The sequence below is a fragment of the Thermobia domestica genome, chromosome 14, assembly GCF_964235325.1.
Source record: "Thermobia domestica chromosome 14, izTheDome1.hap1.1, whole genome shotgun sequence".
Lineage (NCBI taxonomy): Eukaryota > Metazoa > Arthropoda > Insecta > Zygentoma > Lepismatidae > Thermobia > Thermobia domestica.
In genome coordinates this window covers 157,058,616-157,081,721 of record NC_137467.1, presented here as the reverse complement: position 1 = coordinate 157,081,721, position 23,106 = coordinate 157,058,616, and the positions used below count along the sequence as shown (strand labels likewise).

General features: G+C 36.3%; 1 protein-coding gene across 3 annotated transcripts in view; it reads left to right on the top strand.

The window, feature by feature from the left end:
- The window catches only part of ZnT63C (solute carrier family 30 member 1), a 281,272-nt gene that overhangs the window by 94,172 nt on the left and 163,994 nt on the right, over positions 1-23,106 (top strand). For all 3 annotated transcript variants that reach the window (XM_081739115.1, XM_081739113.1, XM_081739114.1), the window contains exon 2: positions 18,211-18,402. The gene's annotated coding sequence lies outside the window, so the exon portion shown is untranslated. The remainder of the gene's footprint in view (positions 1-18,210; positions 18,403-23,106) is intronic.

The window sequence follows — 23,106 nt, the reverse complement described above, 5'->3', positions numbered from 1 at the left end:
CTAGAGTTGCCAATTAGCCGGTTTTTGACCGGTCTGGCCGGAAATATTGCTGTTGTTTTGATTAAAGCCGGTGATCGGTACAAACTTCTTACCAACCCCTTTATGACCTTTTTTTTTTTCTCAAATTTGTATCTAGTTCGAAGCAATTTTATTTAATTGGAAGTAAAGATTTAAAAAGTAACTTTCATTCTGTAAATTCAAAACTGTCACCTTTCACCATCTATGAATGATTAATATATTTTGTTCATCTCTTTAGATAATTTTAAAGAGAAGACAGGAACTGTATCAGGGAAATTTTGAAATTTGCTTCAATTTAAATTTTATACATTTATTGAAAGTGAAAAAGGATTTCTTAAAGCAATTTCCTGTAATTGAAGTATAAGTTTAAAGAATAAATTTCATTTTACAAATGCAAAATTGTCACGTAAAAATTAGTATACTTTTGTTCATCTGTTTCGATGACTTTAAAGAAGTAATAGTTACTGGTAAATGCAATAAAATGATCAATGCTGATTTCAGTTTCTCACTTGTAGCATAATATATGTATAAGCTTATTAGTGTTTATACTAAGGATATGTAGAATACAGGTGTTAGTGCACTTTTGTTCACGATAGTACATTCCCTTCCCATGGATGGGTCCGAACAGAGATACTTCACGCTCAGACCTATACCATAGGGAATTTTGAAGGGGTACCGGCTTTTTTTTTTATATTTTCCAGAGTTGGCAACCCTATCCCTTCCTGCTCCCCCTAAACTTCTTCATCCACCTGATAACTTGTACATACGAAAGAGCAGACTTCTTGTAGGCTTACTTAAACTGTTCGAGTTTCGAGCAGAACGTAAATCATCCAACGTGGTTTGAAAGTATCTTCCTTGACGTGGTCTCAAAACAGAGGCGAACTAAATCGGCGATCCTGACGCCACGATTCTCGGAGCTGACTGATTTAGGGTGCGCTGGAAAACGGAGGATCCCGTCCACTTAAATCAGTACGCCCAAACGTACTGCGACTTGTCAAGGCGCGACAACAAAATATATTTTATGACTTTTGGGACACTTTATAAAATTTATCACCCTCAAAATGAATCATACTCCACGGTAGTGATCCTTATAAGATTGTAATGTTAGGACGTTCTTTCCACCGTTACTCCACACTAACTCTTGAAAGGAATGAAATTTTTGAATTATTATTGGTCTTTATTTTATTTTTTGTGATAGACAGCTAGACTGATTATCTCAGCCAGCATCTGTTAACATCTTCACGGATAGCTATCAATATCCCATACATAAATAAGTTTTGCATGATCGTCTTTTTCGGAGTTCATTTGTTTGCAGTTACACATTGTATGTCTCGATGCAACTACCTATTTCGTAGAAACGGGTCTGGTCCGACGCCTTACAGATGCTTGTCGTGGTGCAATAATAGGATATTTGGAGTTGAAATTCTTAAAATGGAAAAAGGCCGATGGAAGATGTTTAGTGCATCTTGCAAAAAACATATCATTTTACGCAGAAATCAGTAATCGGAATTCAGTTGGTAAATGGCAAGAATTTCTTGTTTGGTTTTAAGTCAGTGTTAAAAATTTTCTACAATATTCTGTCTAGAGTGGACATCAAATAATTTAGGACGGGCTCCGCACGCTCTAGTCTTTCCCTGACTACGAGCTTAAGCTTTTAGCTTTTGCATGGACACTTTGTCTAGTTCTTGTGTAGCAATTCTGATTGTCTTATTCAGTCTTACATCATTTGAGCCCACCACTTCTTTGCTAAGAATGAAAGTGTGCACAACTCGTAGCGTGATGAGCAGTAGATTAATAAAACCAGAGCAGTATGTCTTCCAAAAATGGAAATATTTTGGTCTGAAACAGAAACGACAAATAGAGGCTAGGCTCATGGTAGAGCGCTCAACTATGGTGCGTGGGTTCGCTGGTTTCGATTTCAGCTCCTGTTAAGTGGGCTTTGTGGCGGACAAACGCTGATTCTTTCGCAAAAAGAAAGAAAAAGCTTGTCGCTATGTATTACCGTTTTCGTTCTTTGACGATAAGAGTTGAAACTGGAAATGGCTGATTTTTACCACTTTCGGGTTGAATAAAGGGTTAACGAAGCAGACGTCCTATTCTTGAATCAATTTCTCGATATCTTTGTTTTCGCTCTATAGAAATCAGTATTGAAACAGGGAATAAATTTCAACCATCTCCGGTATCGGTAGAATGTTGCGAGTGATATGTTCTCTTGGGGTGCTGAATCGATCGAAAAAAAATAATCTTGCCGCTATCTATTACGATTTTTGTTCTATACCGATAAATGTTGAAACCGGAAATGGTTGATTTCTACTGTTTTGAATAGACGATTAACGGAAAAGATGAAACCTATTCTTGGGACGCTAAATCGACTGCTGAAAATCGACATCTTATTTCTCGCTCAATGCAAATCAGTTTGGAAACGGAAATAGACCCTACTACTAAATTTGAACCACTCTCGATATTGGTTGAGTGCTGAGAGTGGTGGTAATGTGTTCTCTTGACGCTGAATCGATTGAAAAAATACCTTGCCATTGTCTGTTACCACTTTTGCTCTATGTTCAGGTATGGTAAAGGCAACAACCCATTTTTTAGAGTCAAACTGAATACTGAAATTTGAGAAAAGAACCGGAAGGAACATTTTGAAAGTTCTTATTCATATATTATCTTTTCTGTTTGTTTCTGTATGTTCACGATATGTTATGTTAACTGGAAGAAATATATAAACCCTTTTAGGATATATGATAGCTTTTATTACCATGGTGTAGTATCGTCTTTGACCCCTTATTTGGGTTCTATAATAGGTATTTAATCCTTTATTTTTATTGATCAGGTCAAGGATGGACCAAAGAACACCGCAGATACGTTTTGGAACCGGATGGTCAACGTGGCAGCGCCAATTGGGGGCGGGGAGACGCGACTTTTTTTTTTCTCAAAGCAAATTTCAAAAAATTTCCACGCCTATAGTTTTCAAGATATCAGGTTGAAACTTTGCATACGGATTGTGTGCACCTTTGGTTTTTTTTTTTTTTTTTTTTTTTTTTTTTTTTTTTTTTTTTTTATAAAGATCTCTACGTAAACCCGGAACCGGGCCTGAGGGGCTCAAAAGAATCCGATTTTTCCGGTTTAGATGTATAATACGGACATACGAGTGGTACGATTGAAAAGGGCTCGTTATACTGAAGAAAATTGCGTTTGAACCATGACTCTAGTCAAACAGTAGATTTTTGAAGTATATATATTAAAAAATGGGTCACCTTCAGACTCTCAAATTTCTCCCGACCTTAGTTTTGAAGATATAAGTTTGAAATTTTTCATACGTATTATGTATGTAACAACGTGTTTTTTTTTTTTTTTTTAATTACATTCCTGCGTCACTCCGGACCAGAGGGGCGCGAAAATTTCGATTTTTCCGTTTCTGGTGTATAATACGGACAAGCGACATGGTACCGTTGGAAAGTATGCTCTATCCTATACAAAAAAAAAAAAAAAAAAAAAAAAAAGTATGAACAATGATCCTACGATTAAAATTTATCTCAAAAATGGAAATTCTAAAAGGGGTAGTAGATTGTATAAAGTCTTAGGAGTTATGTTCAGTTATTCGCATACTATGTATAATTGTCCATCTTGTTTGTTTGTGGTCCAGAGTTTATGCAACCTGGAAGAAAATATGAATAGTAGGTTGTATAAAGTCTCAGGCGTGTTTTCATTTATCCATATACTGTGAATAATTCTCAATCTTGTTTGTGGTCAAATAATTATGCAACCCGAATTTAAATATGAATCACAAGTTGTATAAAGCGTTGGTCGTTTATTAAATTACCCTTATCGTTATCCGTTTTTATTGTTTAATAGAAGCTTGAATATTTACAACTACTAGATAATTCAGTGTTCGAATTGTCAAACCAAACTTGTTTCCAGACTTGTAACTGGAAGAGTTCGGAGTCGAATATCTCGGTTTGGGCGAATAATTCCAATTAGTACATCACACCCAAGTTGACTTTGCGTCTGGGACTTAGTCAGTTAGCATGTATCGAGTAGCAAATCAACGAACCTACACGAAGTTCCGCAATCGCAAGCGTTATTTTCGGATTTCAATAACTTTAAAAGATCTCTCAGTTTGACGTAATCTTTGCTTCGCTTGATGAATTATACAGTCATGAGTTATAGCAGATCAAGATAAGATTTATGTCTGCCATTTGAGGCGAATCCTTATTTTACCTAATCTTTGTTTCACCTAAGGTGGTGGATGAAAGCTAAACTTTTAATTGGCCTTTTAGCAAAACAGAAGCACGTAGTTCGTATTATATTGACCTTCGGCTTTATGAGAGAGTCAATTTCTACGTAATTAGCTTTTTAGCCAATCATGAACGGTTTCCTGGTCATGTAAGTACGCAATGTTGAAACAGCTTTTTGTGCTGTTAATTGTACTAGTAATTACAAATGATCGTTAATGGAAATAAAAGTTGGCTTCATTAATATATAAATAGTAAGTTAATAGCTTCCTATTTTTTTTTTTTTTAATTTGGCTAATAAAGGTTAAACTTTCCAGAAAATAAAAGATATTGACCATAGGTCAATTTAACCCTTGGACTACCAACGGAGGGGTGGGTACTTTGTGCCCACCTCAGTATATTTTTTGTAATTACTCTTCTAATCGTTTCTTTAAAATTGTAAGAATATATGTTATTGCTCAACATGTTTAGCTAAAGCATATCCCTTACGGTGGTTCAAATTGAGCGTTACTGTGTCACATAAAATTTGCTATTTTAAGTTGGTGGGCACAAAGTTGGTAGGAGATGAGACTGACACTTACTAGGGATGATTACATATCGGGACCAAGTACCTGGGGGAAAAATATATATATCGTCTGAAAGCTCTTACTATGAGAAGTACGAAACCGTTTTCAAATTATGGGCAAACCCGCAACTTGACCCTATAAGGGGCCGGTTTGTTGGTGTTTGTGACCCTATGTATGGCAGAAGAAAAATAAATGTTATGCATAAGCGCCTGAAGCCATCATGTTCCTTTTTGGCTGATTGCTAGAACGTGACTCGAGCAAGGGTTTGATAATATCACTTTGCAACCAGACATACCCATTTGGTCAGTGTTGCTAACGTTTCATGGATATACATCCAGTGGTACAGAAACCATCTACCACATTGTATATATAGTTCGTTGGCAACACTGACCGAATGGGTATGTCTGGTTGCAAAGTGATATTATCAAACCCTTGCTCGAGTCACGTTCTAGCAATCAGCCAAAAAGGAACATGATGGCTTCAGGCGCTTATGCATAACATTTATTTTTCTTCTGCCATACATAGGGTCACAAACACCAACAAACCGGCCCCTTATAGGGTCAAGTTGCGGGTTTGCCCGTGATTTGAAAACGGTTTCGTACTTCTAATAGCAAGAGCTTTCAGACAATATATAGATTTTCCCCAGGTACTTGGTCCCGATATGGAATCATCCCTAGTTAGTAGTGTTACTCCTAGACGGCAGTATAATAAATAACAGTATGCTGCCTTTTCTGAATTTGGCGATTAGTGTTATCCCGTGTACTGTTCATTTTGAGAGTTTCACGTTAGTGTGTCTCACAGATTTGCTATTTTAAGTTGGTGGGCACAAAGTACTCCCACGTTGATAGGAGATGTGACTGACATTTAGAAGTGCCACTCGTAGATAGCAGCATAATAAATAGCTGTTAGTCCTTGTATTCCCTATTGATTTTTGAGAGAGTTTCTAATTTGTTTCTTGCAAGATATATTTAATCTGGGCACGAAATACCTCCCCCGTTTGGTAGTCCACGTTACAAAAAAAATACCTTGGTAGTGCTACGGTTAATATCACTTCACGTAGAAGGGAATTTTCTTTTGTAATTTCCCTCAAGTTTTAATGTCTCAAATTTTTATTGGCTGTCATTTTAGGCGTAATGAGAATTAGGTAAAATAAGGATCTTTATTTCGCCTAAAATGGTAGACACAAATCCTTTATCTAGAGCTCCCTCGTGGCTATATGGTTAGCGTCTTCTACACAGGAGACTCTGGTTCGATTCCCGGCAGGAACTCATGTAGTTTGGTTGTTAGATTTGAGTTTAGCTAGGGTGACCAGACATACTCTTTTTAAGAGTATTATACTCTTTTCGAGGTTCATATACTCTATACTCTTTTTTCTTCCCAAAAATATCGAATTATACTCTTTTGTGGCATTTTCAATTTCATTTAACGTTTAATGCATTTTCCCGTTGAAAATCGCATTTGTTTTCCTGTAAAATCTTGGACGTTGACAACACTTGAATGTAAAAGCATGTCTTCTAAAAATTCATAGCATATCAAATGAAATCTCGGAAACTGTGTCGAACGTATTAATGGGTACATTACGTCAGTTTTGTTTGGAAAATAAGGTCATCGGTCTTCTAGCTGATAATGCACCAGCAAATTTTGGAAGCATAAAAAATAAAACAACAGGAAATGTGCATAGCGAACTAGAGTGCAGGTTGAAGAAAAATGTTTTGCCTATCGGATGTGGGGCTCACATTCTTCACAATGGAATTTCTGTGGCGTGTTCGAGACTAATACCGATCGATATTGAGAATTTGGTTTTTAAAATATAGTACCATTTCAGTATTTTTACTGTAAGGACAAAAATTTGAAAAACTTTTGTGAGTCATTGACTGTCATTATGAGGGTCTTTTGTATCGCTCAAAGACGAGATTCTTGTCTCTGCTGCCGTGTGCAGAAAAAAATATACGTCAGTATGAACCACTTACAGGGTACTTTTTGAGTGATTAAAATGTTCCAATAGTCAATTTCTTTCGAGACGAAACAAGTGAGTTGTGGTTGTATTTCCTGCATACTCAGCTGATCTTTTCACTGAAGCAATTACAAAAATTGAGAGGGAGGATATAACAGCGACTGAAGTTCCTGATGAATATTTTGAACTTCTGAGGAAATACAAAGATAGAATTGAACAAAACTTTTATCCGTTTTCTGCTAGAAATTTACTTCCGAAACTTGTAAAAGAAGGGAATATAAAAGAGGAATATGCCTACTCAGTGTCAAGAAGGTTCAAGTTTGAAGTGATAACATACTTAGAGACGTGGTCACAACGTTTCTTCGGAGAAGTAAACAAGATGAAACATTTACTACTTGACACATCAGTTACCTATGAAGAATTTCAGGAGTCGTTTGCATATTTCTATGAGCAGGCAAAACATGTAGACAGTTCGTTGGAATTCAATGATGATATTTTTGACAGTTACTGTGCAATATCCAGATGTGTTAAAGAACACCTTGAACAATGGGGAGAGAAAAGAGAGACAATGATGGGCAAATGGAAAATAGTGTACAAAGATTTAGTGCGGGCTGGGTCAAATTTAAAAGTGATTGTGCCACTCGTGCAATTCTTGTTTACTTTACCGGGCACTAATGTTGATTGTGAGAAGCTCTTCAGTGTTATTAACACTTACTGGAGCGAGGAGAAAAGTCAACTCACAGTGTCGACACTGGAACAAGTGATGAAAGTGAAGTTCAATGTAAGCATGACCTGTGAAGAGTTCAGACTGGCAATAAAGTATAACATTAACTTACTTAAGAAAGCAAGATCGTCGCAGAAGTATGAATGATGGCGAATAAAACTGTTTTAAGTATTTGACTCATTTGCATGCGCATTGGATAAAACACTGTAATTCACCTTGTCTTCATACTTAGTCTTTTTTTTTTTTTTTTTTTGATATACTCTTTTGGATTTAAAAAAATCTGGTCACCCTAGTTTAGCGCTCCTTTCAGCAGCGGAGCTATGTGAGACGTGAACATACAGTTTAACATTTGATCGGAACCACATGAGCTTCCGCCAGGTTCTCATGTAGTTCGGATCTCGCGTGAAACTGTAGGTCTACGTCATATGCCTAGGTAGGCCTATAACCTCGTTGCTGAGCGGGACAGCAACAACCAACAAATCCTTTTATCTGCCATAATTGTATGATACAATTTATTAGTCGAGGCTAGAATTAAACGAAAGAATGTAACACAACTTAAAAAGTCACATGTGTATACTAAGCCAAAATTAGTTACCGCCCCCCTCCTCTCCTATTTGTAATTGAATTTGCGACCATATACCCAAACTAATCGTGCTAACTTCCTCGCAAGCAAGGTCATTTCTGTTATTCACAACGACGATAGATCCACCCAGAAACCACCGATATCTACCATAAAATCATTTTGAGAATCATTCATCCCTCACTCACATTTTAAAAGCATTGCGTCCAATAGTTAGGCACGACAACGAGATAGAAAAGCGTATAACATACGATTAATATAACGTCTCAAACCTTCACGAATTTCGAGATATGGTTTTCCAATTATAACAATTATAGCCCCACTTTTTTCTTCCCTTCTAGGTCAAATATTAAAAGCTCTGAAAGACGTGTATAATTATTTTAAATGAAAAGTCTAGAGTAATTTGGGTAAAGATGCTCCTTTTTTCATTATGACTCATTTTCCACTCCTGTGATTGAGGTGAGGTTGTTGGATTTATGATCAATTAGAAGATTGATGTCTTGTTTGTAATATCTCGAAAGAAAATTTTATTTCAGTAAATTTAAGAACTTAAATAAACCATTTACAAAAACCTTCAAGTGAGGCATCTTCGGCATGCATGTGGGGGAAAGATGCCCCAGTTTCACAATTTTTCAAAATGCATTCACAAACATCATAGAAACAGGCAACTACGCTTTTGTACCACTAATATTACTAACTTCAATTTCTACTAACTATCAAATATCCAAATATAAAGAATATTTTCAACAAAATGACAAATATTCTCCATGTATATTTTCTAAATCCGTTTGTAAACAATGGATAAAAATAAAAGAGGAAGAAGAATTGTGGACCTTACATATTATCATCATTTGTTCATTTTTTCAAACTTGGATTCTTGCCATCATAATTACTGCAGTGACATGCAGTGAATCTACAGTTTAAATCCAAACCATCGTAATCATTCAAATTTTCCAAGGTATTCAAACCGGGAATCGAACCAGGCCCGTAGCCAGCTCAAAAAATTAGGGGGACGGTAGAAGTTAGGGAGGACCCGACCCAATCATATTATACTTCATCACCTTATTATAGTTCATTTGCAAGCCTACCGTGAAATTTTATGGGGACCAGCCAAAATTTAGGGGGCCCCCTTGCCCCCCCGTGGATACGGGCCTGAATCGAACTCGGTACTTGGTGCACCAAAGTGACACGTACTAGCCATAAACTAGAGGGGAGGACGGCTTTCTTTTAATATGTAAAAACCTGCTTCCTGAAAAAGTAATGCTTCCTGTTATAACAACTTGCTAGCTATAACACTGGTACACTTATGATAATATCTGACTTAATAGTGGAAATGCTCTTCATTTTGCAATGAAGAGATATTTGATTTACCCAGAGATTTACCTGTTCAAATAATTCAACCAGATAAAGAAAGTTGTGAGAAATCAAGTGTGTCGCAGGACCCCTCCCCAAAGGCTATTTTTTAGTATTTTGAACAACCCTCATACATATTCAGCTTGCACAAATGGATTAAAAGTCAATCCATGCACATTCTTTTGATTCAGTTTGCCAGCCAACTAGTCATACGCATTATTTGAAGTTCATTCAGTCCAATATTGACCACATAAGGAGCGAAAAGAAAAACAGTTTATAAATAGAATATTACATCATTGAAAGCAGTAACCCAGGCAGGAAACCAAGCCCTTGCTCCAAACGGGAATCTCCCGTCTGCTTCTGAGCGAACAATTAATTACAGGTTATTACAGAACAATTAGTGTTTCATATTGAAACCAAACATTGTTTAAAACAAAGAATGTACAAATCCTTGCAACACAGCATACACTGGTTGTCCCGAACAGAAATCTTAAACCTTTAATGCTATAAAATGGGGCATCTTTGCTTCGATTTCACTGGGGCAACTTTCCCAATTTTGAAGCAAAGACTCCCCAGTCGATCACGTGACACTCATGAACGCAGAAACACAACAAAGCGTATTGGCATTTGTAAAAGATTGAAATTCTAAAGCAGTTACGTTTTATTCATGTACTTCTATTTAACTACCGTCAAGAGCATTACTACGCTTCACTGTAAAATTATAGACACTGAAATAAGAGTAACTTAGCTTTGTGAACAGGCCTGAACAAAAGCAGCTTCTTTCTCCGATGCAACTTCCACTTACTCAAGACTATGTACCCTTTCACACGCATGGCAAGTCCTGTGACTACGAGTCACAGGCCTTGAGCAATTCGAACAGGGGCGTCTTCACTCAATGGGACATCTTTACCCAAGATACTAATATACCAAATTTCATGACTAATATTCAGAGATTGCGAGATATGGTCATTTTAAAACAATAATTGCCGCCTCTTTTCTCCCTTCCGCGTCGAATTTCCAACAACCCTTCCTTAAAGGGACCTTACATACCATAATCCTATGCCCTGTCCAAATTTGAGATTTCTAGATTAAGCGGTTTGGCCTGCGCATTGACTAATCAATCAATGAGAACTTTTTTTTTTTTTTTTTTTTTTTTTAATGTAAAGAGAGATTATGAGAAAGAAGTCTCCCTTTTGTGGACATACTTAGATATGGACAGCCTTCTTTTACTCGCAACGTTTTAGTAACATCTTCATAACGGACAAGAACTGTTCTAAGGTCATTTAAAGTAGAAAATACTTGCTGCGATTTGAAAATGTATCTTCAACTGATCCAGCAGTTGAAAGCAAATTTCCAATCAGAAAGCAGAGTCTACAGGATTACAAACCAGACAACCATTGCAGATTCTTCCCCAAGATATTCATAATCTGTCATAATTAGTTAGTTCTGTCTACAGCTGCAGTATTCAGTAATGTTGCATGTTCTTATTGGCATGACTTCTAAAAGTCAGTAAGCTAATTAAGATATTTTATAGAAGAAAATAATCACACAAACTTATTTTGCACTACACCACATGTTAATACATCTCCAACCATTTTTGGAAGCTCCTTCGTGGCTAAGCGGTTAGTGTATTCGCCGTTGGCGTTGGGAGACACGGGCTCGATTCCAGCTCGCGCCAAGTAAGCTTTGTGGTGGACGAACACTGTGTACGTAGGTTTCCTCAGGGTTCTCCTGTTTCCTCGCCGTTTCCACTTTCTTCATTCCACCATTTCTTTCATTTCTCGTAATCACTGTCTCCTTTATCCTAGCTGACATACCGTGGGACGTAAAACTTAAAGATTTCATTTTTCAGCCATTTTTGTTTTGTTTTGAGAGGGGGATTTCCTTCTCATTCCCCGTAGAATTGGAACACTGACTGTATATTTTAATAGTCGCCTATATTCACGTGTATAACCAATGTATTTACTGTAAACTGCTTACAATTACTGCATGAGCTGTGAACAATCTAAATTTGTATAGCCTGTCCTTAAACGGACACCTCGCATTTACGAACAAATCATTATATCCCATTGGTGTCCGTTATGTACCGAACACTGTACTTCGTGTTTTAGTATTGAATTTGCATAGTTTAAAAGTTTACGGTAGTTTCCCGATATGGAACGAAACTCACTTGTTTTTAAATGTGAACGTAGAGTACATTCACCCCAAAATGTGTGTGAGGTAGAAAAAATAAAGTCGTTCCACTGATTATTATCAAACGTTAAAATTCCAAGAGGTCGCAGGAAATATTGGCGACCTTGACCTTTTCTTATTTAGTTAAGTCTGTTTTTCGCTTGCATGTTTTCCTTCTTCCGCAAGTAACTTTTATCTTAATTTTCATAAGAATACATGCTTATCAGGAATATATATATATATATATATATATATATATATATATATGTGTGTGTGTGTGTGTGTGTGTGTGCGAGAGAGAGAAAGAAAGAGACGTGTATCAAAAACTTTTTTTCATTTGATTAAAATGGTATTACAACTGTTAAATCATTGTTTTCAGTCCTTGTCTGAAAACTTCCGGTCTCACCAGTTCAGATTGAGCTACGAGAAAAGCGAACTTATTCTATTGTTTTGGTAGGGTTGTTTTTTTTTTTTTTTAGGGAAATAAAGCTTGCTTTCATGACTTATTCATGTCACTTTTACTTTCCTGTAAGAAATTTGAACTTGTTGAAGATAGTCGTGAGTATTAAATTTGATCGGGGCCAGTAGTTAATTGAGCGGCTCGGGAGTAAAACGCGATAACCCACATTCCTGTCAAAATTGAGTAATCACAAGATCCTTGTTCTGCATGACATTCCTGGTGGTGGCGAATGGTACAAGAAGCTCATTCGGTTGACGGAAGGAGGAAGAAAGGCATGAGCTAATTCATGCAACTCACATCACCCTGCAAGTAAAACCTGGGAAGCCACATCAAGATGGCGGAAAGAGTTGTGTCGCATGCTGCACCCGGTGATGTTTCAGAAGACATGGAAGCACATTTTAGATTCTGGACTTTAGTGACGACAGTGACGTTGTTCCGAATTATGTACCCGATGAAAGTAGCTCATTTGAGTAGAATGTTGAGAGCCAGATAAGTGATTATGAATATTGTAAACAATAAATCTGAGCTGAATGCTTGTGTCTGTTGGTTGTCAGCTTTTACGTGCACACCATATGGGTACGAACTGAAAGTTGTATTGGGTCGTTGATAGAGGAGTGACATTGATGAAGCAAATGTTATGAACAAAGAAAAAAGCTAATATATACGACTATGTACAGATGATATTTGTGAGATACATGATATTTCTCCAGAAATGACTTTGTGTGTGTTGTATTTACCATGCCCAATCTATGCAAGCAAATTTCAGGACGTGCAAGACTGTCTGCAATGCGTGCCTCCCTTCTATGCTAAATTCTATAACAGCTTGAAGCTGACAAGAGCAATGAACATGCCTATCTCGATGATTCTGTTGAAATATTCATTTCAGGTAATGTTGTGCAGTATATTTCCATTCACGTAAAACATGATAACCAACATTTTGAACGTTGATGCTTCTTCTTCTTCTTCTTCTTCTTCTTCTTCTTCTTCTTCTTCTTTTTTAAGTTTTTCAACAATAATGTGCTCTGAATTATGTCTATAACAGTGTCGATTCTAAAAAGGAAATACCAACAATTAATAACTTTGTATTTGTGTGTAATATTTTCATTGTTTTCAGTACATCTTGCTTATTTGCGAAAGCAACAAGTTATGCAACCCAATTTATCAGTTAATGTTTTGGGTTGCCTAACTTCAAAATTTTCGCTAAGGAAGGTACTAGTCGAGGATACAAACGCTTCCTCTTGGCATTAAAAGTCGACTAGTAATGAAATTGATAAATAGGCTTTCTGAATTACATTGTAAGCTTTTCACGTTTGAAATGTATTGCAGCCATACAACTTCTTTATTGCTTTACTTTTCGTCATTTGTTTTCCCTTTTAGGGACGGCTGTCTTAAGAGACGCAAAACAAGGGCACCATTCAAGCCATTGATTGGATATTGAGTCACATATTTGACAGATTAAAAGCTCTAATTAGGCTGTTAAAATACATCGTCCATTTGTTGATATACTACACAGCGGAACGAGCGACTGATTGTGTATATACCACACCCCGCCTCGAAGGAGTTAAGACGTCAATGACAGTATATATCGTTTGGTTTGATTTAGTTTAACGTCCCACGGTTATGCCTGCTAGGCTAAAGGAGACGTGGACCTACTGATTATAGTTGAACCCGAACCACTGTGGTCGTTCAATTGTACCCTACCGAAATCTTACCCGTGGCCACGTGAACCGAATATATATCATACACTGTGTACAAAATTCATCCGATGTTGACCAAACCTGCCGTAGAAGTAGGGAGGCACGGTGGCTTAGTGGTATAGCACTTACCTCTGGTGCTTGAGTTCCCGGTTTCGATCCCAGCCTCCGCCAAGTGAACTTTGTGGTGGACAAACACCGTGTGCGTGGGTTTTCTCGAGGTTCTCCAGTTTCCTCCCACCTTCTTCATTCCACCATTTCATTCCTTTCTCATCATCACCGTCTCCTTTAGCCTTGCCAGCATAATCGTGGGATGTAAAACTCAAAGATTTCATTTCATTTTTTCCCTGGTTCGATACGCGGCCAAGTATAAGTTTGTGGTGGACAAGGTCGTGTCCGTGGATTTTCTTTGGGTACTCCTGTCTCCTCCACTTTCTCATTCCACCAATTCTTCCATCATCTTTTACTTGTCTTAATAATCGTCTCCCTTAACCTAACGGGCATAATCGTGAAACGTTAAACTGAAATATTTCATTTCTGGCTTACAAGTGGACCTTGACATATTTATGTTGAATATTTTCCAGTACATAGGGCTATATACACTCAGCCTTATCGTTTTGTTAAGCACAGTGAGCTGGAATATATCTCAATTGGTCATTTTGGACAATTTTGTTTGTAATAATGTGCATTTGATAGGGCTGGTGTAAATATTATTTGAGCGAGCGCAAATATTGATTTCAAGAATAGAAGATTTGGAAAATTGCCCGTCTCTGGTCTGTAACAGTTTAATGAAGGAACTGACTCAATGTTCCGACCAAAATTAGAACCCAAAACCACAAAGAACATCAAGTTCATTAAGGGGGGACGGTGGCTCAGTGGTACAGAATTTATCTCTGGTGCCTGGGGTCCGTGGTTCGACCCCGGTTAGGTAAGTTTGTGGTAGACATCATAATGTCCGTGGATTTTCTCAGGGTACTCCCGTTTCCTTCCACCAATTCTTTTATCATTACTTGCTTTAATCATCATCTTCCTTAGTCCAAAGAGCAAAAATGTGGGACGTTAAGGATCTTCACTACAGCGAGATTAAACTACCGCTAATTTTACAGTTTTTTCTGTAATATCTTCAAAACAAATAAAAATATTCAAAAAGCAGAAACGTGGTGAAGTAGACAATACGATTTTGCATGTGATACCTTTACCACAATTCATCTATCTGCTTTTGGTATGCCACTATTTACAAAACCCGCAAAAAATGCTAAATCTATCTACAGTTGCAAATCGAAAGCAGATAGATGAGTTGTGATAACGGTATCACATGCAAAATCGTATTGTCTACTTCAACACGTTTCTGCTTTTTGAATACTTTTAGGGCGATTCTCTGGCAAGTGGTCCATTGTCAGTAAATTTTCAAAATTAATTTGAAACTATGATGTTTATGTTTTTCTATTAAGAAATAGTGTAACTACGTACTGACACATTTAAAATCTTTTTGTAAAATATATTTACTAGGTTTTGACCATATAAACTTTAACTGTTCTACACCATGCTCAGTGCTGTTCACATATCCCAATTTTCAAATAATTTTCAAACTAAATTCTAAATCTGTAATTATATGAACAATAGCAAAAAATATGAAGTGGACCTTTGGCAAAAATTTGATAATTTTGTTTTAATTAATGTTTGGTTCTGGTAGGCAAAAATCGTAGTTTTCTCATGTCATGTTTTGCTGTCCCGTGCGTAACGGAAAACATGTATTTTTCGTGTTTGCTTTGTAATTATAGAAGATAAAGTATTGAAACTTTTGGCCCAAAGTAGAATTATTATTAGCTTGTTAGTGGTACTTATTAAATGTGTTTACTATCCTCCTTATTTATTTCATGAGGTATAGAAATGTTGTCCCGTGCGTAACGTTACGCAGGGACATTTACAGATTTATGCAAGGAAGTGAATAAAATTAAGTTACTAAGATTTCAATACATGTTTATTGTTATTGAGGTTAAACAATGAACAATAAACTCTTATATTAACTCAAAGAAACATGAATTTGCTGAGAGAAGCTAAACCAAACATAACTAACAAAAACGTCTACGTTAAGTTACATAGAAACATTTACCACGAGTTTTAAAAACAAATTATCATGATAAATCACATTTTTTCTTTTCATTAGAAAGGCAGGTATCTAAGTTGGTTTGACAGTCTTGTAGGGAGCAAATGGATTCGCTTTAAAACTCTTTAGTTCTTTACAAAAACGGCTATTGGTTCTGAAACTTTATAGTATATTCTTTCATCCTTTATCAACAAATTAGGTGCTTGAAGTATATTTAAAACTTGATCGAATGAGACATAAGATCTGTTCTTTTCATCAAAACAAAACCTTGTACAACTGTTGTCCATGCATTTCAGATTTGTTACTCTATATGTTCGTATTTTCTTCTACATCACTTTCAGACACACATACATACCGATGTTTAATCCTATTTTTGGAAGAACCCCAATGAAATTTCACTAGGAGAAATACACCTGCTCTAATATTGCCCATTCTGAGCTCGACAGTTGGCGGGTTCGAATATAATTATGAACATCGTCTTCAAAGTTGTAGTCTGAATTAATGTCGCTCTCATCACTTGATGAATATATCATTCTGTACACTGCACTCTTTTCGTTTTTCTTGAACCAATCTAACGGGAATAACCTTGTTCTTCACATTTTAGTGTGTTTTCCTCTTCTAAATGGTCAACAACGAAACAATGCGGAATGAGTTTCGCAAAAGGAACCTGAGAGGAAAAGAGTTAATCCTTTAACTTGCCTATAACGCTGCATCTCACTTTATTTTTCAGTCTCACTTTGTTCCTATGTTTAAGTCTATATTTTCTAGTCCATTCAGTGTCACTCATTGCTTTTGTTGATCGATTTAGTTCATTTCTGAGAATATTTCTTGGAACAGAGTTACTTGGCTGTGAATCCATATTACTTACTTAAAAAACTCACATTAAAGCAAATCTTCATTGTGAAGTAACAATAATAATACCAAATAACCAAAAACCAACCGTCTCCGTTCAATTCACTTTCCTGCATTTCATCTGACAATGGCAGCGTTCAAACGACTCAACGTTTGGTAGGTACCGCAGAGGATCGAGCAGCACAACAGTTGAACAACATTATGTGGTTTGAACGACATCAATCAGCACTCAGACAAATACCCCAAAGACATGATAATAACACTAAGCGAGTTGATTAGCAAAGTTCGACTTTGATACTTTGGAATGCAATTTAATTCATTTAAATTAAATTATGGATGCAAATTTTTAATGCTTGTTAATGTCCAAGTGTTAATCTTAAAATATCAATCTCTTTAGTAAGGGTATTGCATAATAACAGTCTTAGAACAACCAAACAAATGCATGGTTACTTTTCTGTCCCGTGCGTAACGTCCCGTGCGTAACGGTGAGTCGAAAAAGAAAACATAATGTAAAGCTAATTAAATTTTATTTTCCAATTGAAAAATATAATGGACAGTAAGGAGAATGAATGTAGAACATAAGTGACGGCATATAAAATGAAAATGCTGCCATAAATCGCAAAGAATATCCAATGAAATTGACATTGTCAAAAGAGCTTTTTGTCTGAGTCCCGTGCGTAACGCTTAATTTTGGCTTATAACTCAAATTTGTAACTGTTTTGTGTGTTTCATTTTATTTAACTATGCACTTAATATTTTCCCCCTAATTGTGACATACTTTTTATTTTATTTGAAAATACATTTTTGTTTAAAAAAACAGTTTTTGTGTACGAATGTCCCGTGCGTAACGCTGAGAATCGCCCTTTATTTGTTTTGAAGATATTACAGAAAAACTCTAAAATTAGCGGTAGTTTAATTTCGCTCTAGTGAAGACCCTTAAAGTGAAAGATTTCATTTCATTTCATTTTCATCAAATACGCCGCTTACAACCTGTACTTCGTTACTCAGGAGTTCTTTGAGGAAGGGGGCTCTTAATATCTGTACTGTAAATAAATAGCGCTGAAACGCAAATGGAATATCGATTTTACTATAATTTTGCCAATATTTCAATGAAATTGTAAAATATTGTGTTTTCTCTATTCCCCCATCCCTTCCTTTCCTTCATCCTATTTGCATTTTCGCAGTCAGATGATGAGTGTAGTGTATGCAAAGAATTGTTTTTATGTCGAGCCACGACAGGCCGACCTTTGAGATCATACACTAAAGTCAATATGCTTAGTTAGATGACCTATATTCGCTACTGATGAGATTTAGTGAGCTTGTGAGAGTTCTCTGTTTTTCAAATGTCTTTGTTTTAGAATTCTTAGAATTTAACGATTACCCATTGCACCTGGAAAATGATGTAAGTATAGGGTACGTGATTCATAGTAGACGAATGAATTATTGTTACTTTTTCTTATTTTTTTTAAAATTTGGTTTTTCCTTCTACTTGCAGGTGCTTTTACTCGGTGCGCTCCGATCTCATTTTATGACGTCACTGAAACGTCAGTGTGGATGCCGAGACTTCCCGAAGGAAATGTATTCTGCCGGGCGTAGCTAGTCGGTTTCATACGAACATGCTGGAAGGTGTAGTGGTGAATTGCTCGTGTTCTCCGTCCGGAATTTAGTGTTTTTTTCTTGCAATCAGGCAAGTCCAGTTTCTTTTTTTGTAGTTTCGCTCTCTCAATAACGGGTTTACTTTTTTTCTTTTTTTTTAAAATATAAATGTTGTGTGTTCAATTTCACTTAAAGAAAGAAATGCTACGTTGTTTTTAAGTGTTTCTTTGTTTTTGTTTCAATTAATATTTCGGAATAGAATTTGAAAGAAAGTGAAAACATGTCTGAGAAGGTGATGTGATAGTGTGTGTGTGTTTGTGGACAGAAAAGATTATGATTGTTGGAAATTAATGCGATTCAGATGAGTACAAATGCATTTTATGTAGGCCTATGCTTTGTGTGTTTTGTTTGGACTATTATTCTATATGTCAGTGCGAGATAACACGTAAAGGTTGTTTATCAAAAAATCCGGTGAGCTTTGGTGATTACGTTATGAAATCCTTTTTAAAAATCACTTTCGTTTTTGTAGGTAAAACAGACTTAACACTCAAATGTCCAGTTATACGTATATGATTAAAATATACAAATTATTTCACGACAAAGAAATGTTGCTCTTAGCAGGCTCTCGCTACTGCTGCAAACTTGAGGATGAAGGGAAAGGGACATCATCTCTGAAATTTCACTTATTACAGACAGTTTTTCAATCAGTGTTTGTAGCAAGAGAACAGTGCATAAACAAATTCACATTAAGGACCCCGATGCATTTTTCTTCAAGACTTGCTGCTGAAGCATCGTGCAGTTGCTTGGTTGATCATTGTATTTATCTTAACTTTAGCATAAAATTAATGGCTATAGTTCGTTTGCAATCTTACTTAGAAACAGTGAATCGAAGCTATGGCAGTGCCAGTTTATTAATTATCAGTTTTAACATCATTTCGAGTTTCCCTGTTTTCACCATTATCTTACCATTCATAGAAACTAAAGATTGAATTTGATAAAACTTTGTAGATAATGTAACATTACATGGTTATTTAATTTTTGACGAAGGACGTACATGTTTTTCGTTTGTCAATTTTGTTGATCGTAAGTGAAGATTAGGCTATATTTGCTTAGATTTCCATGTAATTAGGATTTAGGATTGAGATTTATGGGCTTTCAGCATCTATAGCCATTTAGCCCGTCACATATGACGTCCCTCGGCGAGCACATTATCCGGGGAAATGGGAGGAAGGAAGGAAGCGACCTGGGACCTATAAGTTAGGTACCACCCCAGCATTTGCCTGGTGTGAATGAAGAAAACCTCATTCAGAATGGCTAGTCTGAAAAAGCTTTTTACACTTTTTCGACCGAGTATCCCCACCGGGAATCGAACCCGGGACCGCTCGCCCCGATGGGATCTTCATGTAGTCTCTTCATTTAAAGTCATAGATATAGACGAAAGGCCATAGGTTGAAAAGGATATATTCTGTAGAAAGAAAAGGAGACTGCCATGATCTTTATCGTAAGATTCTAGTATTTTCTCTGGCAATTGGGAAGGAGGAAAACCCCTGACGGTACTACAAGCTACGGAAGACAGTGGCCAGCCAGCTGGTTTGTAGTTGCGTGGTCAGTGCTTTGAGCTCTATATTGGGCTGGTTATCCCTCCCACTATTTCAAGTATCTATAGTAATTTTCTTACAATACTGAACATCTTATGTTCGGCTACATTAGACTCTAGAAAATTCTATTCAGAATGTCGGAAAGGTTGGAACCTACCTTTAGTTTTTCAATTTTGTTTTCTTTAAATATCCACTCCCAATAGATTAATCTCTATTTAACGGAAGAATTTACAAGTATACCATCCATATTAAAGAAATAAGATGCCATAAATTTGCTGAGAGAATAAGTCAACAGTCTGACGTTACAATAAAGGCTGAAGCATGCTGAAGAAAGTGATAAGAGACCATAAATTAACAGATGAATTGGGTGTATCACAGATAATTTAGCGATAATAACATTCTCCCTTCCCGCTTGTTAAGAAGAGTTGTTGTTGTGTGGAAATAAATTAAAGAAGAAATAATGGAAGGAAACTGACAAATATTTTCCCGTTTCTTCATGATCAAGTGGCTCACGTGCGTGGTTCCGGGTTTGATTCCCTGTGGTATCCCGTCTCATCTTCGATGAATCAAATCAAATCTTTCCCTAGGAGGCTTTCCATTCCAATGTTTTCTTTCCCTTCCCATAGCATTAGTTCTTTTCAAAATGAAATGGCAATTAAGAGTCCCTATCACTACGAAATTAAAACACCGCTAATTTTACAATAATTATGTGATATCTTCAAATAGATAAAAGATAATCAAAAAGTGGATCAAGACCTCCCTAGACGATGTTATTTTGCATGAGGTACCGTTATCACGAGTCACCTAGTAGCTTTCCGTTTGCAGTTATTTACAAACGCGAAAATAAATGCCGATTTTCTAAATGGCTGGAAGTCTAAAGCAGATAAATGAGTCGTAGGGAGATCTTGTTCCACTTTTCGATTATCTTTTATCTATTTGAAGATATCACATAATTATTGTAAAATTAGCGGTATTTTAATTTCGCAGTGATGAGGTCTCTTAAGGAACAAGGACGTGGAGAGCGATGAAAAGTCATAAAATTGCTTAGGGATTGAGTGCCAACTACTAATCGAATTATAGCTTTTTACCCCCCGACCTATGAATATATATATAGGTTGCTTGGCTATTCGATTGTTTATTGAAGCTTAGCGTCTCTTTTCAGCACTAAACTGTACGAGACGTGGACCTACTACTTCAAGTGAAATTCAAACTACAGTAATCCGTTCAAATTTCAAACACCCGCAGGGAATCAAACCCGGGACCACATAAACCAAAGGTGCCCAACTCAACCATTAGATCAGCAGAGAGGGGTAAGATGTAAGTTAAATCATAGGTTACATTTTAAGCGTGGCTAATGGGTCAACTTTAAGCGACGCTCTTATCTTGTTTTTGCTACCGGAAAAGGTCGGATCTATCAACGACCATAAATAGAGACGAGTTAAATAAAATAAAAATTGACTCAAGCAAAAAGAGTTACTATTAGTTACAGTTTCGGCAATGTATCATTATTTCAATCAGATATAATGCAATTATAGGCCTATATTATAGCAATGATATATTGTCGAAACTGTAAACAGGTTGGTAATGAGAAGTGTTTGCTTTCATTAGATTTTTTTTTTTTTTTAATGTAAGTTATACGTGGTTCCAAAGCTAGAATGAACAATTTTCACATATAAGGCGAATATGTTTCGTTCGTCACTTTTCCATTGACCATTACTCCCTTCCATAGAGATTAGATCTTTCTTTCTGGACACTGAAGTAATAGCAGCTATTGACATTCGATTACCCTATGTGATACATCTCGAAAAACAAACATGAATCAAACATTTCGTCTAAACCTCTTTTTTTTATTATTATTATTACATTCACACGTTTATAATCTGGTGCGTAGGGTCCCTGGTTCGTTCCCCGTCCAGATAAGTTTGTAGTGTACAACATCTTGTCCGTGGGTTTTCTCGGAGGCACTACCGTTTCCTCCCACATTGTTATTCTACTGATTTTCCCATCAACATTCATTTGCTTTAATCATGCGTCTCCCTTATTCTAAAAATCATAAACGTGGGATGTTAAACTGGAAGATTGCATTTCATTTACATATACGTTCACAGTAGCGTTTAAAATTTGGACAATAGCGACCCTGATGTAAGAAGAACTTACATTTGTACAGTTTGTGTATTTTGGCATTTTTTTCATGCTTCTTAACTGAATAAAGCATGAAAAAGAGAGATGCTCTTCGATTGTTTCGTGTCTTGCATTACTATATACGGAACAGAAACATGAACTGCATTGGGAAACAACTTGAGAGTCTTCATCCCGGCGAAATTAAAATACCGCTAATTTTACAGTAATTATGTGATATCTTCAAATAGATAAAAGATAATTGAAATATGGAACAAGAGCGGCCTAAACAATATTATTTTGCGTGAGGTACCATTATCACAAGTCATCTAGTGGCTTTCCGTTTTCAGTTGTTTAGAAACGCGAAAATAAATGCCTATTTTCAAAATGGTTCGAAATCGAAAGCAGATAAGTAGGTCGTGATAACGGTTTCTCATGTAAAATAATATTGTCTAGGGCGCTCTTGTTCCACATTTCGATTATCTTTTATCTATTTGAAGATATCACATAATTTCTGTAAAATTAGCGGTATTTTAATTTCGCCGGGATGAAGACTCTTAAGATCTTCGGAATGTGGATATAGAAAAGAATGGAATAACTTAGTGGAGGAATAATAGCTCAAGCCAAATCGGCCCATACCAGAACGCTCCCTTATAAAAAAAAAAAAAAAAAAAAGTATGATTCTGTGCAAAATACCCCGTAACGAAAATCAGATGTTTCATATTACTTGAGATTTTATTTTTATTATTATTATTTGATGACAAAAAGGAACAGTAATATGAAAGCAGTTGAGGAATCAATGAATATTAAAAAGTGTAGAGTACTTATGGAAGCCGCATGAAGTAAAATCAAAATAAGTTATCAGCTCCAATATCCTTAGCAGTGTATTAGATATTGCAGCTTCTAATTTTGATATTAATGGTAATGACTTGATAATGATGATTTCGAACAAATCTATGTCGTAGCAGTATATTGTGGGACGCGTTGGCCAAACTGTTTTTCTCTCACGCGTAATACATTTTGGGTACAATTTACTTCAACTATCAGTGTCAAATAGCTATACAGATAGAAACCTGTTA